The sequence below is a fragment of the Zootermopsis nevadensis genome, unplaced genomic scaffold, assembly GCF_977971745.1.
Source record: "Zootermopsis nevadensis isolate Lab colony 2312 unplaced genomic scaffold, Znev_1.0 Znev_ptg000059l, whole genome shotgun sequence".
NCBI lineage: Eukaryota > Metazoa > Arthropoda > Insecta > Blattodea > Termopsidae > Zootermopsis > Zootermopsis nevadensis.
The window spans coordinates 1,209,409-1,225,249 of NW_028259190.1; the positions used below are offsets into that span (position 1 = coordinate 1,209,409).

General features: G+C 38.2%; 1 protein-coding gene across 2 annotated transcripts in view; it reads left to right on the top strand.

The window, feature by feature from the left end:
- LOC147871313 (transcription-associated protein 1-like) overlaps positions 1-7,929 on the top strand; it is a 65,809-nt gene extending 57,880 nt beyond the window's left edge. For both annotated transcript variants that reach the window (XM_087339986.1, XM_087339987.1), the window contains one exon: positions 6,793-7,929. The gene's annotated coding sequence lies outside the window, so the exon portion shown is untranslated. The remainder of the gene's footprint in view (positions 1-6,792) is intronic.
- The last annotated feature ends 7,912 nt before the right edge of the window (positions 7,930-15,841 follow it).

Below are 15,841 nucleotides of genomic sequence, written 5' to 3' on the forward strand. Positions count from 1 at the left end.
TGTTTATTCCGAGAATCGTAGTTCGTCTGAATAATATTTAAGAATCCAGTCCGTACCGCGAAGAAAACACAACTCTTCACCATTACGAAGAACAACTGGTTAACGCTGTTTAAGGAAATGATCGCTGTTTATTCCGAGAATCGTAGTTCGTCTGAATAATATTTAAGAATCCAGTCCGTACCGCGAAGAAAACACAACTCTTCACCATTACGAAGATCAACTGGTTAACGCTGTTTAAGGAAATGATCGCTGTTTATTCCGAGAATCGTAGTTCGTCTGATTAATATTTAAGAATTCAGTCCGTACCGCGAAGAAAACACAACTCTTCACCATTACGAAGATCAACTGGTTAACGCTGTTTAAGGAAATGATCGCTGTTTATTCCGAGAATCGTAGTTCGTCTGAATAATATTTAAGAATCCAGTCCGTACCGCGAAGAAAACACAACTCTTCACCATTACGAAGATCAACTGGTTAACGCTGTTTAAGGAAATGATCGCTGTTTATTCCGAGAATCATAGTTCGTCTGAATTATATTTAAGAATTCAGTCCGTACCGCGAAGAAAACACAACTCTTCACCATTACGAAGATCAACTGGTTAACGCTGTTTAAGGAAATGATCGCTGTTTATTCCGAGAATCATAGTTCGTCTGATTAATATTAAAGAATCCAGTCCGTACCGCGAAGAAAACACAACTCTTCACCATTACGAAGATCAACTGGTTAACGCTGTTTAAGGAAATGATCGCTGTTTATTCCGAGAATCATAGTTCGTCTGATTAATATTAAAGAATCCAGTCCGTACCGCGAAGAAAACACAACTCTTCACCATTACGAAGATCAACTGCTTAACGCTGTTTAAGGAAATGATCGCTGTTTATTCCGAGAATCATAGTTCGTCTGAATTATATTTAAGAATTCAGTCCGTACCGCGAAGAAAACACAACTCTTCACCATTACGAAGATCAACTGGTTAACGCTGTTTAAGGAAATGATCGCTGTTTATTCCGAGAATCATAGTTCGTCTGATTAATATTAAAGAATCCAGTCCGTACCGCGAAGAAAACACAACTCTTCACCATTACGAAGATCAACTGCTTAACGCTGTTTAAGGAAATGATCGCTGTTTATTCCGAGAATCATAGTTCGTCTGAATTATATTTAAGAATTCAGTCCGTACCGCGAAGAAAACACAACTCTTCACCATTACGAAGATCAACTGGTTAACGCTGTTTAAGGAAATGATCGCTGTTTATTCCGAGAATCGTAGTTCGTCTGAATAATATTTAAGAATCCAGTCCGTACCGCGAAGAAAACACAACTCTTCACCATTACGAAGATCAACTGGTTAACGCTGTTTAAGGAAATGATCGCTGTTTATTCCGAGAATCGTAGTTCGTCTGAATAATATTTAAGAATCCAGTCCGTACCGCGAAGAAAACACAACTCTTCAGCATTACGAAGATCAACTGGTTAACGCTGTTTAAGGAAATGATCGCTGTTTATTCCGAGAATCGTAGTTCGTCTGAATAATATTTAAGAATCCAGTCCGTACCGCGAAGAAAACACAACTCTTCACCATTACGAAGATCAACTGCTTAACGCTGTTTAAGGAAATGATCGCTGTTTATTCCGAGAATCATAGTTCGTCTGAATAATATTTAAGAATCCAGTCCGTACCGCGAAGAAAACACAACTCTTCACCATTACGAAGATCAACTGGTTAACGCTGTTTAAGGAAATGATCGCTGTTTATTCCGAGAATCGTAGTTCGTCTGAATAATATTTAAGAATCCAGTCCGTACCGCGAAGAAAACACAACTCTTCACCATTACGAATATCAACTGGTTAACGCTGTTTAAGGAAATGATCGCTGTTTATTCCGAGAATCGTAGTTCGTCTGAATAATATTTAAGAATCCAGTCCGTACCGCGAAGAAAACACAACTCTTCACCATTACGAAGATCAACTGGTTAACGCTGTTTAAGGAAATGATCGCTGTTTATTCCGAGAATCGTAGTTCGTCTGAATAATATTTAAGAATCCAGTCCGTACCGCGAAGAAAACACAACTCTTCACCATTACGAAGATCAACTGGTTAACGCTGTTTAAGGAAATGATCGCTGTTTATTCCGAGAATCATAGTTCGTCTGAATTATATTTAAGAATCCAGTCCGTACCGCGAAGAAAACACAACTCTTCACCATTACGAAGATCAACTGGTTAACGCTGTTTAAGGAAATGATCGCTGTTTATTCCGAGAATCGTAGTTCGTCTGAATAATATTTAAGAATCCAGTCCGTACCGCGAAGAAAACACAACTCTTCACCATTACGAAGATCAACTGGTTAACGCTGTTTAAGGAAATGATCGCTGTTTATTCCGAGAATCGTAGTTCGTCTGAATAATATTTAAGAATCCAGTCCGTACCGCGAAGAAAACACAACTCTTCACCATTACGAAGATCAACTGGTTAACGCTGTTTAAGGAAATGATCGCTGTTTATTCCGAGAATCATAGTTCGTCTGATTAATATTTAAGAATTCAGTCCGTACCGCGAAGAAAACACAACTCTTCACCATTACGAAGATCAACTGGTTAACGCTGTTTAATGAAATGATCGCTGTTTATTCCGAGAATCATAGTTCGTCTGAATAATATTTAAGAATCCAGTCCGTACCGCGAAGAAAACACAACTCTTCACCATTACGAAGATCAACTGCTTAACGCTGTTTAAGGAAATGATCGCTGTTTATTCCGAGAAGCGTAGTTCGTCTGAATAATATTTAAGAATCCAGTCCGTACCGCGAAGAAAACACAACTCTTCACCATTACGAAGATCAACTGGTTAACGCTGTTTAAGGAAATGATCGCTGTTTATTCCGAGAATCGTAGTTCGTCTGAATAATATTTAAGAATCCAGTCCGTACCGCGAAGAAAACACAACTCTTCAGCATTACGAAGATCGACTGGTTAACGCTGTTTAAGGAAATGATCGCTGTTTATTCCGAGAATCATAGTTCGTCTGAATTATATTTAAGAATCCAGTCCGTACCGCGAAGAAAACACAACTCTTCACCATTACGAAGATCAACTGGTTAACGCTGTTTAAGGAAATGATCGCTGTTTATTCCGAGAATCGTAGTTCGTCTGAATAATATTTAAGAATCCAGTCCGTACCGCGAAGAAAACACAACTCTTCAGCATTACGAAGATCAACTGGTTAACGCTGTTTAAGGAAATGATCGCTGTTTATTCCGAGAATCATAGTTCGTCTGATTAATATTAAAGAATTCAGTCCGTACCGCGAAGAAAACACAACTCTTCACCATTACGAAGATCAACTGGTTAACGCTGTTTAAGGAAATGATCGTTGTTTATAGTGAGAATCATATAAAATCCATAAATATAAAAGGCATCATAATTAAAGCACTTGGTACGCACGTTGAAGTAAACTTTCAGAATTGAACTAATTGGTATTTAGCATTCTCTGTTGAAGGCTTAATGTACCGTTTACATGCCTTTTTCTTTTTCAGTATTACTTCGCCCCACTCGCTTGTAAATAATCTTCTTGAATCTCTTTCCCTAAGTGTTTTCAAGTTCGGATTGTCTTACAGAGTGAGAAACGAAGTATTACGCCTGTCTAAATCATCAAGAAATATTATAGGACTGTTAACTTAGTTGAAGCATCTCTCTCTCTCTCTGTCTGTCTGTCTGTGTTTTTAATAAGTTCCGAAGATTAGGATAGGTTGACACTCAGGTTACAGTAAATTGGTTCATCGATTCTCGACAGATTCTGACGAATTTAGGACCGCGTTCAGGTGTGTGTTGCTCTAAAATCCAGTCGTTCCTCAGCTCGAATATTTGTTGCGCCATTGAACATTGTCTCGAGAATAATAGCAAAACTTGAAGAAGTCGCTGTTTCCAGCACTTCGTGTCCCATTTGATAGGTTGAACACGTGTACGTGTTCAGTACGAGAAAGAAATTGCTGCCGTGTTTGAAAACATGTTTTAAGCTGGAAGAAACCAGCAGATAGTCTCAATAAATGCACTGCGTGAATATAATTCTTAGGAATATTACACATTCTCCAACTTTGTCGCATTGCTCATATCACGTGTAACCATGGATTAAATTCCTTGTAGAATCGAATTCAGACAAATAATTATCTTTTTCTGTTATTTCCTGTCATGAACTGTTGACCTTGGTTGAAAGAGTGCGTCTTAATGCACTTCCATAAAATTCTCCGCTGTTCGTGGAGACGCCTTCAAAAATTTATGCAGTACTTGAAAGAATTGGCACAATGGCGGCGTGACCTGTTGATTTGACCCTAGGGATCCGTGTAATGTTTTGCCCAAGTGCATGGTAACAAATTAAACATGTCTGTGCGCACGGGCGTAATATCGAAAGTCAATTTTGGAGCTACCTGCCTTGTCCAATGCCTAATCCATTCAGAAATTTTTTGTCCTAGATGCATGCAAATTTAAATTTATGGATATTCTTAATCGTGGCTTTGTACTTTTAATACATAAATTAATAACGAGGGTCATGGCTGATAGTACCAATGGAAGGTAACAGATAGTGACATACAGTTAATATCGAATTTGACGAAAATTGGTCTGTGTAATGTTAGTAGTACGTGTTAGAAACGAAGAGTATTGACTGCGAATGGTTGTTTGGAAATGGGGGGCACGTTTTGACCTTAAGGTCGTATCGCAAGGCCGGTATCCAGCCGATATTCCAGCAAGCTTCTGGTAGCGTCGGACACCATCGTACATATACGTGCGTTCGACTGCGCGTTATACAGTAGCTGTGCATGGTCCCAGATCAAAATAACCCTTTAAAGCAAATATTATTATTATTATTATTATATGTCCAAATTTCTGTAATAATCAGTGAGACTTTATTTTTTATTTTTATCGTATGCGTGTATGACATTATTAATTATTTTAGAAATAATTTATTTTATTGAAATGACACCAGATGCCATACAACTTTCTTTTTTAAATTTTACATGCTTTGCCATCGATATGACCATCAAAGGTAGTCTTGCGAATTTCTGAGGTGGGAGTAAGAAGCTAACAATAGGCTCAGCTAGTCAAATTATCCGCATTGAATGGAAAGTTCAGCGTAGTGTTCACAAAATCCCGTCACTGGTGTCTTTCCTGAGCCATATTAATCCATTTCGCAACCTTGAAAAGTATTTCCGTAAGAACAATTTTAATATTATCCTCCCAGTTGTAGAATGTAACATTAATGCTCACCAATCTTTAGCCCTGAGGATGGAAGAAATATGTTCCTATGAAATATTTGTTACTCCACATGATACTTGAAGGAATAATATCTGATTTCTTTAAATCCGGGTTGTATGAGTCATTACATCCAGACTCTATATCCTCTGCAATATGTCAATTTTAAAAGAGATTATTCTTGTTTAATGTTTCACGGACTAATCACATTTCTGTTCCTTGTTTGAATCTCTCATATCTTTGTAAACTTTTCCGCATAAAATGATTATTATCCAATTTCTTTTAAATCGAATATTGAAAAATTACACCCGTATCTGTTTTGCCAGAGCATGGGATTATGAACGTGTGGACGTCATTCTCTGTTCCGTAATACGTCGTTAACTGGTCAGATGTTTACCGCAGGTCGCAGTAACCCCGTACCCGTTTAACCGTTGAGCACACTGGCTAGAACCTGGTGCTGTTCGAATGTCTTGGTGTAGATAGAAATCACTGTCTTCCTTTGATGTAATGGTCCCTCATCATGCACGTAGTCTGTTTAATGATCGGTCAGGGTTAGTTCCACAGATCAGGAGTGTTGGGTAAGTAAACATACAAGAAGTAAATATTGAGTTGTCCTACTCGATAGGTTTCGGGTTCGAATCTCTCCCCGTCGACAGACTATCGTTAGAGATCTTTCTCGTGATTTTTAGTATTCTGAAGCATATTTTAAGACACATTAAATGTAGACAGCTATCGCTTTATTCAATGTAATTTCAAGTTCATCTTTTAGAAGAATCCTGCCATCTTATGGGGTGTAACGGACAAAATTTTAAGACTAATAAATTGCCCGCTAAGAATGACGGCAAAAATGTAAAGTAGTAAACAATAATAATCATAAGAATTATCCGATTAGACCCAACATCTCTTAGCAGCGTTACCATGGCAACGGTTATTTATAAATGTTATCCCGTAAGGTCCAAAATCACTTGGGAGCAAATAATCATAACCGAAGAATGTTTTATGAATGTCTTTTGTGATGTTGCGTCATCATAAGGGCCCACCATCATCGCTGTTATGATGGAGGTAGCAATATCACTTCCTAAACGTCGGTAAACTTAATCATCACAATCACCACAGTGAGAACAGGAGATATCAATTTACGCGCAGATTGAAGATGTAAGGCACAAATTTCTATCTTGCGAGGCCGAGGCGTAGTGTCGGGACAGATAATACCCGCATCCCCCCGCCCCCCCCCCCCCAAGCTGCTTTTAATGAGTGCTTTTTCTATAATTAGTCTAGCATTTCAGAAAAGAGTGTGTTGTGTTTAGGAGATAACTTTCAACCAAGCTGTTTGTATGTTCTAATCAAAATAACGTTGACCATGAATTTAGAATCTTTTGTCTTCTAGTCTGATAAATAAAAGTTGTAAATATTAATGAACAACACACTGTAATGTTTAAATTTGGTTTGCTATCATCGTAATTAATGTTAATATGAATAATATGGAGCTTCAGACCCTACATATAAATTCTTGTCATTATATGGGACATTCTGTCTGGTTTCAGGGGAAAGGCAAGTGAATCTTCGTGGTTCCGAAACTCAGAGGAGGATCTTCATGGCATTTTCACCCGTGCGGTTGCGTCTACACGCAGCCGCTTCCACCCGGACGCTGCACTCTTGTCGTGTTTCCAGTGTCGGCGGTCATCTCTCCGGCATATTTCGTTTCTACCATCTTTGCTGGCGAGTGAAACGAATTACTTTAATTTTAAATTAACACACGACTAACGCCTGGGGTGCAGGGGTTAAACTCCTTCCAATGTTCCTTAATTTTGAGTCTCCAATTAATGTTTTGCTGTTTCCATCCCTTGAGCAAAATGAATCCAGATTCTTTCTATTTACTCTTTTTCTTCTTTCTTTTCTTCTTTTTCGCCTTCTTCCTACCCTCAGAGGATGGACGGGTTAGTGTAGAGTTGTAGCTGCATGCATTCTTAACCACTAACAACATCATCGACCCTGCAGTCCAGCCGCTGCGCTGCAACGGAATATCAGCGGAATCCAGCAAAGACGCAGTTAGTTTGCCCACAATATTAGAAATGTTGAGGGTGTGAGGTCACAGACCATGCGTTAAGTTGCAGTGGTGGGCTTCGGAAATTCACGTAGAAGATTTCCGGATTTTGAAAAGTGGGGATTTTCTGTTTTGATGATCTGAGTAACGGTTAGCTTTTCAAGTTAAGTAATTTTGAGGTGACTTAAGCGTCTGCTAACACAAACTATAAAGCGGGGAAGATTTTCAATTTGGAAAATTTCATGGGGCTGAAAACTACATTATCTTTATTTATTTACATAGCTTTGCCCTTAGATTACAATCATATTGCAGGACAGACGTACAGTCCAAATTTGACCACCTCTGACGTAGACAAAGTTCATTCAGTGAAAGTAATTGAGAAATGATTGAAATTTTATAGTATCGTAGGCATCGGTACTAGGACATTAAAGTGTGGATTGATGGGAGATTCACACTGAAATTAGGGACGAGACGTAGTGGACAACGAAATCACATGCAAATTAAGTGTGAATAAAATAATACAGGCTTTTTGAAGGCGAAATAAGTGAAACGCCAGACGCTGAGATTTTAAATGAAGTTTTCAGATTGTTTTATGTTCAAGATGTTATTTAATAAATAAATAAATAAATAACTTGTACTTTTATTTTTTCCGATTGTAGAAACATCGAAAACTGTAACACTTGCTTGTATACCTCTGTTTCCATCTCCCTTTATAACAGGTAGAAGAACGACATATGTCACTATTTCGTCTTTAAATTTTCGCATATGAGTTGAGAGATCAATGAGATCAGATTTTAACAGCAGCTAAAATTTCCATGACTTGTTACATTATAATTATTAATTATATATTAGCGTACTAGCAAATTAAAGTGTGCATTGATGGCAAACCAAAAGTTCTCAATTGGATTTAAATCTAGCGAGTTTGGCGGCAAAAATTCAACTTTGCATCCGACACTTTCTATTAATTCCCTTGTTCTTTCAGAGTTATGAAAGCTCGCATTGTCAAGTCATTTGCAAAGAACGTCGCTCATATTATATATAAATCAAATAATACAGAAGTCATAGAGAGCGTCCCCCCCCCAAAAAAAAATAGAAGTCAACTCAAATTGCTCATTGCTTTGTGAATGGAGGTAGCGCGTAGCTCTGAAACGTGAGTGAACTTGTAGCAGACGACACGAGAAACAATGGACGATTGCCATGTCCAGCGACGACGTCATCTAAGAAGTCTCCAGTTCATCGCTGGTGGGTGAAATTTATCTCTTCAATGTTGCAGTAGTCGTAGTAGTTTGTAGCTTAGTTTTTGCCAGTATCCCGTAGTTGAGAGGTTTTATCTAATGAATTCCTTATTTCCATCCTTGAAGGAAAACGAATTGCAAATCTTCATCATCTCGTTCTTTCTCATCATCTTATTACTTACACGGGATAGACTAATTTCTTTTTAAAGATAAGTTGCGTCCGTGTTTAATTACGCACTACGGCATGAAGGCGTGTGGGTTATTGAAGGTTTAGTTACGTGCATCTTTAACAGCTAGCTAGATGGAGATACGTGGACAGCATCACGTTCCAGCCGGTTTTACCCGAAGGAAAAATTCACGGTATCTTCTGTGTATATTATTGAATTGGACCGAACTTGATTGTGTCGCTGTCGGTAGTTGAACCGCGGACTTGCAGAGGATCCAGAAATAAAGTATTAATCGTGGTAAAAATCGGAGATGACTTAGAAATTACAAGTGAATACGGATTTTGGGTCTGAAAAAAAAACCCCGAAGGGAAGACATAAAATTTGATGTGAAGATAATAGAGTGTCTAGTAACAGCTGCTGTGAACATGGGAATGAACATCGGTAGACATAATTTGTAGACTAGGTGCCTGAGTAGCTTCTTTGATTCAATGCGGTATAAGATTGATATCATAATTTAGTTAAAAATTACTGCAGAAATAAATGTGTACTTAATATAGTTTAATTTTAAATTTTTGACATGTATGAAGTGAAGGAGGACAATTACAGGGTATACAAGAAAGAACGGTGCGGTTTCAAAAGTTAATAACAAAATTATTTCTAACCTTACACGGGCACAACATACACACCGTCAGCGGCGGCAACTGTCCAAGTTTCTCATGCTTACTGCGTGGCCGCGGGGCCAGTTTCAAAGATGGCGTTGCAGCAGGAGAAGGCTTTCTGTGTGCTCCGTTTTGAGGTGTCCAGAGCGTGAGTTTCGTGCACGGTTTCAAAAAGACGCACCACACAAGAATAACATAAGCAGTTTGTAGAAACTGGATGCTGTAAAGGCAAGAGTCCTGGTCGACCTCGTATGACTGATGACAACATTGAAAGAGTTCGTGAGGCGTTTCAGCGAAGTCCCCGCAAGTCAGTGGCCAGAGGAAGCAGGGAATTGGAAATGCCAAACCGTACAAGATTGCGATTGGTGCAGGCCCTTAAACCATCAGACAAAGTGAAAAGGCGACGCTTTTGCGAGGAGATGCGGTTTGTCGAAAGACTGATCTTCTCCGATGAAGCCACATTCCACATCAGTGGCAAGCTGAACATACACGATGTCCGTATCTGGGGAACCGAGCACCAGCGTGACTCTCCAAAAGTCAACGTTTTCTGTGCGGTGTCCAGCAAAAAAGTGCACGGCCCATCTTTCTTCGCTGAAGCAACTTAGACAGCGACTCATTTCTGGACACGTTGGAAAGCTGGTTGTTACTCCAACTGAATACCAATTATGACGATTACATTCTACAACTGGACATTTTCACAGGAATGTACGAGTGCTTCTCAACCGTGTCTTTCCACAGCGCTGGTCTGGGATGAGTTTGATTACCGTGTGGATGTGTGTCGTGTGATCCAGGATGCACACATTGAAGGATTGTAATGAACGCATGAGAAACTTTGAGAGTTGCCGCCGCTGACGGTGTATGTTGTGCACATGTAAGTTGGTAAATAAATTTTTTATTAACGTTTCAAACCGCACCATTCTTTTGTGTATACACTGTACTGCCTCTCCAGCCAAGCGTCCCACATGGCGTGTATTAGGACTGCGTTACTTTTTTCATATGACATAATAGATTTTTGGCTACATGAGTGGATACACTTGAGTATGTGTGGAATACATTCTTGGATTAAATATTTTAGTTTCGTTAGTTAGAGAAAGAAGCCAATTATATTATTAATATGTTATGAATACAAATACTCATTAGAGATGAGGTTTAGGTATTTTCAGAATTAGCTCCGAGGATGTAGTGAAAAGCGATCCTTACTCATATAACATTTGATGACAGACGGTTGTTCACTCAGGCCACAGAATAGTACGAGTATAAAAGATTATCAGGCCGGCTTTAGATATCTCGGTTTCTCTACCTATATAATCTATCTATTCTATCTATCTATCTGAATATCTCTCTCTCTCTCTCTCTCTCTGTATCTGTTTCTCTGTCTCCTGTCTATGTGTCTGCCTATTTATATATTTACCCATCTACATATCTATCCATCCCTTCATGTATTTACCAATCTATGTATACATACGAAGATTAACCCAAACACGCACCCACCCACATCATGCATGTTTTGTAGCTCGTATTTTGTTTGTTAAGACAAAAATTAGTCACATGACACACAGAATTTATAATATTTCAAATGGCAACTTATTGTGTCATACGCTACTGTATGATGATGTATTGTGTTCCTTGAGCTGGTGTGCTGTATGCAAGTGCGTTGTTTTGTGATATTTATACTTTGTTCCGATGAATTCCATAAGACACGACAAGAGTACATTTACCTATGACGTACGAGATTGAGACAAGACAGTACCACCGTGAAGACAAGTCAGAGGTACATTAAGCAATGACACGCGTGTTTCAGATACGTTACCAACAGTTTGAAGACACGGCAGGAGTTTTGTCTCTCAGTTTCCTACACATCGCGAGATAAATGCCTTCGAAAAATTGACTTTCGAATAACTGTGAAAAATTAAAATGTCTCTATCCTTCAAACCCTTGGACATACATTGACGTGACTCTGACAGGAAGTTTACATATACGTTCCCTCAAAGTGACATGAGTTTTGTCTCTCAGATTCCTACAGATCGGGAGATATATGCCTTTGAATAATTGAATTTCGAATAACCTTCAAAAATTAAAAGTTCTCTATCCTGCAAACCCTTTGACTTACATTGACGTGACTTTGACATGACGATGATATATACGTTACCTCAATCTGACATGAGTTGTTTCTCTCAGATTTCTACAGATCGTGAGATATATGCCTTTGAAAAATTTAATTTCGAATAAACTTCAAAAATTAAACGTTCTCTATCCTGCAAACCCTTGGACTGACATTGACGTGACTTTGACATGACGATGATATATACGTTACCTCAGTCTGACTTGAGTTGTGTCTCTCAGATTCCTACAGATCAGGAGATATATGCCTTTAAAAAAATGACTTTCGAATACCCGTGAAAAATTAAAAGTTTTCTATCCTGCAAACCCTTTTACTTACATTGACGTGACTTTGGCATGACGTTGATATATATGTTACCTCAGTCTGACATGATTTTTGCCTCTCAGATTCCTACAGGTCGGGAGATATATGCCTTTAAAAAAATGACTTTCGAATACCCGTGAAAAATTAAAAGTTCTCTATCCTGCAAACCCTTGGACTTACATTGACGTGACTTTGACATGACGATGATATATACGTTACCTCAGTCTGACATGAGTTGTGTCTCTCAGATTTCAACAGATCAGGAGATATATGCCTTTAAAAAAATGAATTTCGAATACCCATGAAAAATTAAAAGTTCTCTATCCTGCAAACCCTTGGACTTAGATTGACGTGACTTTGACATGACGATGATATATACGTTACCTCAGTCTGACATGAGTTGTGTCTCTCAGATTAATAAGATCGGGAGATATATACCTTTGAAAAAATGACTTTCGAATACCCGTGAAAAATTAAAAGTTGTCTATCCTGCAAACCCTTTTACTTACATTGACGTGACTTTGGCATGACGATGATATATATGTTACCTCAGTCTGACATGATTTTTGCCTCTCAGATTCCTACAGGTCGGGAGATATATGGCTTTGAAAAATTGACTTTCGAATAACCTTCAAAAATTAAAACTTCTCTATCCTGCAAACCCTTCAACTTACATGGACGTGACTGACATGACGATGATATATACGTTACCTCAGTCTGACATGAGTTGCGTCTCTCAGATTCCTACAGATCGGGAGATATATGCCTTTGAAAAAATGACTATCGAATACCCGTGAAAAATTAAAAGTTGTCTCTCCTGCAAACCCTCGGACTTACATTAACGTGACTTTGGCATGACGATGATATATACGTTACCTCAATCTGACATGATTTTTGTCTCTCAGATTCCTACAGGTCGGGAGATATATGGCTTTGAAAAATTGACTTTCGAATAACCTTCAAAAATTAAAACTTCTCTATCCTGCAAACCCTTTGACTTACATTGACGTGACTTTGGCATGACGATGATATATACGTTACCTCAGTCTGAAATAAGTTGTGTCTCTCAGAATCCTACAGATCAGGAGATATATGCCTTTAAAAAATTGACTTTCGAATAACCTTCAAAAATTAAAAGTTCTCTATCCTGCAAACCCTTGGACTTACATTGACGTGTATTTGACATGACGATGATATATACGTTACCTCAGTCTTACATGAGTTGTGTCTCAGATTCCTACAGATCGGGAGATATATGCCTTTAAAAAAATTACTTTCGAATACCCGTGAAAAATTTAAACTTCTCTATCCTGCAAACCCTTGGATTTACAATGACGTGACTTTGACATTACGATGACACATATGTTACCTCAAATTGACAAGAGTTTTATCTCTCAGTTTCCTACAGATCGGGAAATATATGCCATTTAAAAATGACTTTCGATTACCCGTGAAAATATAAAAGTCCTCTATATTGCAAACCCTTTGACTTACATTGACGTGACTTTGACATGACGATGATATATACGTTACCTCAATCTGACATGATTTTTATCCCTCAGATTACTACAGGTCGGGAGCTATATGGCTTTGAAAAATTGAATTTCGAATAACCTTCAAAAATTTAAACTTCTCTATCCTGCAAACCTTTCGACTTACATGGACGTGACTCTGACATGACGATGATATATACGTTACCTCAATCTGACATGAGTTGTGTCTCTCAGATTCCTACAGGTCGGGAGATATATGCCTTTGAATAATTGACTTTCGAATAACCTTCAAAAATTAAAACTTCTCTATCCTGCAAACTCTTTGACTTTCATTGACGTGACTTTGACATGACGATGATATATACGTTACCTCAGCCTGACATGAGTTGTGTCTCTCAGATTCCTACAGATCGGGAGATATATGCCTTTGAATAATTGACTTTCGAATAATCTTCAAAAATTAAAAGTTCTCTATCCTGCAAACCCTTGGACTTACATTGACATGACTTTGACATGACGGTGATATAAACGTTACCTCAGTCTGACATGAGTTGTGTCTCAGATTCCTACAGATCGGGAGATATATGCCTTTGAAAAAATGACTTTCGAATACCCGTGAAAAATTAAAAGTTGTCTATCCTGCAAACCCTTCGACTTACATTGACGTGACTTTGGCATCTCGATGATATATACGTTACCTCAGTCTGACATGAGTTGTGTCTCTCAGATTCCTACAGATCAGGAGATATATGCCTTTAAAAAAATGACTTTCGAATACCCGTGAAAAAATTAAAAGTTCTCTATCCTGCAAACCCTTGGACTTATTTTGACGTGACTTTGACATGACGATGATATACACGTTACCTCAGTCTGACATGAGTTGTGTCTCTCAGATTCCTACAGATCAGGAGATATATGCCTTTAAAAAATGATTTTCGAATACCCGTGAAAAATTAAAAGTTGTCTATCCTGCAAACCCTTTTACTTACATTGACGTGACTTTGGCATGACATTGATATATATGTTACCTCAGTCTGACATGATTTTTGCCTCTCAGATTCCTACAGGTCGGGAGATATATGCCTTTGCAAAAATGACTTTCGAATACCCGTGAAAAATTAAAAGTTGTCTATCCTGCAAACCCTTTTACTTACATTGACGTGACTTTGGCATGACGATGATATATATGTTACCTCAGTCTGACATGATTTTTGCCTCTCAGATTCCTACAGGTCGGGAGATATATGACAATGAAAAATTGACTTTCGAATAAAATTCAAAAAATAAAAGTTCTCTATCCTGCAAACCCTTCAACTTACATGGACGTGACTGACATGACGATGATATATAAGTTACCTCAGTCTGACATGAGTTGTGTCTCTCAGATTCCTACAGATCGGGAGATATATGCCTTTGAAAAAATGACTATCGAATACCCGTGAAAAATTAAAAGTTGTCTCTCCTGCATACCCTCGGACTTACATTAACGTGACTTTGGCATGACGATGATATATACATTACCTCAATCTGACATGATTTTTGTCTCTCAGATTCCTACAGGTCGGGAGATATATGGCTTTGAAAAATTGAATTTCGAATAACCTTCAAAAGTTTAAAACTTCTCTATCCTGCAAACCCTTTGACATACATTGACGTGACTTTGACATGACGATGATATATACGTACCTCAGTCTGACATGAGTTGTGTCTCAGATTCCTACAGATCGGGAGATATATGCCTTTGCAAAATTAATTTCGAATACCCGTGAAAAATTAAACCTTCTCTATCCTGCAAACCCTTGGATTTACATTGACGTGACTTTGACATGACGATCACACATATGTTACCTCAAATTGACAAGAGTTTTATCTCTCAGTTTCCTACAGATCGGGAAATATATGCCATTTAAAAATGACTTTCGATTACCCGTGAAAAATTAAAAGTCCCCTTTATTGCACACCCTTTGACTTACATTGACGTGACTTTGACATGACGATGATATATACGTTACCTCAATCTGACATGATTTTTATCCCTCAGATTCCTACAGGTCGGGAGATATATGGTTTTGAAAAATTGACTTTCGAATAACCTTCAAAAATTTAAAATTCTCTATCCTGCAAATCTTTCGACTTACATGGACGTGACTCTGACATGACGAAGATATATACGTTACCTCAATCTGACATGAGTTGTGTCTCTCAGATTCCTACAGATCGGGAGATATATGCCTTTGAAAAAATGACTTTCGAATAACCTTCAAAAATTAAAAGTTCTCTATCCTGCAAACCCTTTGACTTACATTGACGTGACTTGGCATGACGATGATATATACGTTACCTCAATCTGACATGATTTTTGCCTCTCAGATTCCTACAGGTCGGGACAAATAAGGCTTTGAAAAATTGAATTTTGAATAACCTTCAAAAATTTAAACTTCTCTATTCTGCAAACCCTTTGACTTACAATGACGTGAATTTGGCATGACGATGATAAATACGTTACCTCAATCTGACATGATTTATCTCTCAGATTCCTACAGGTCGGGAGATATATGGCTATGAAAAAT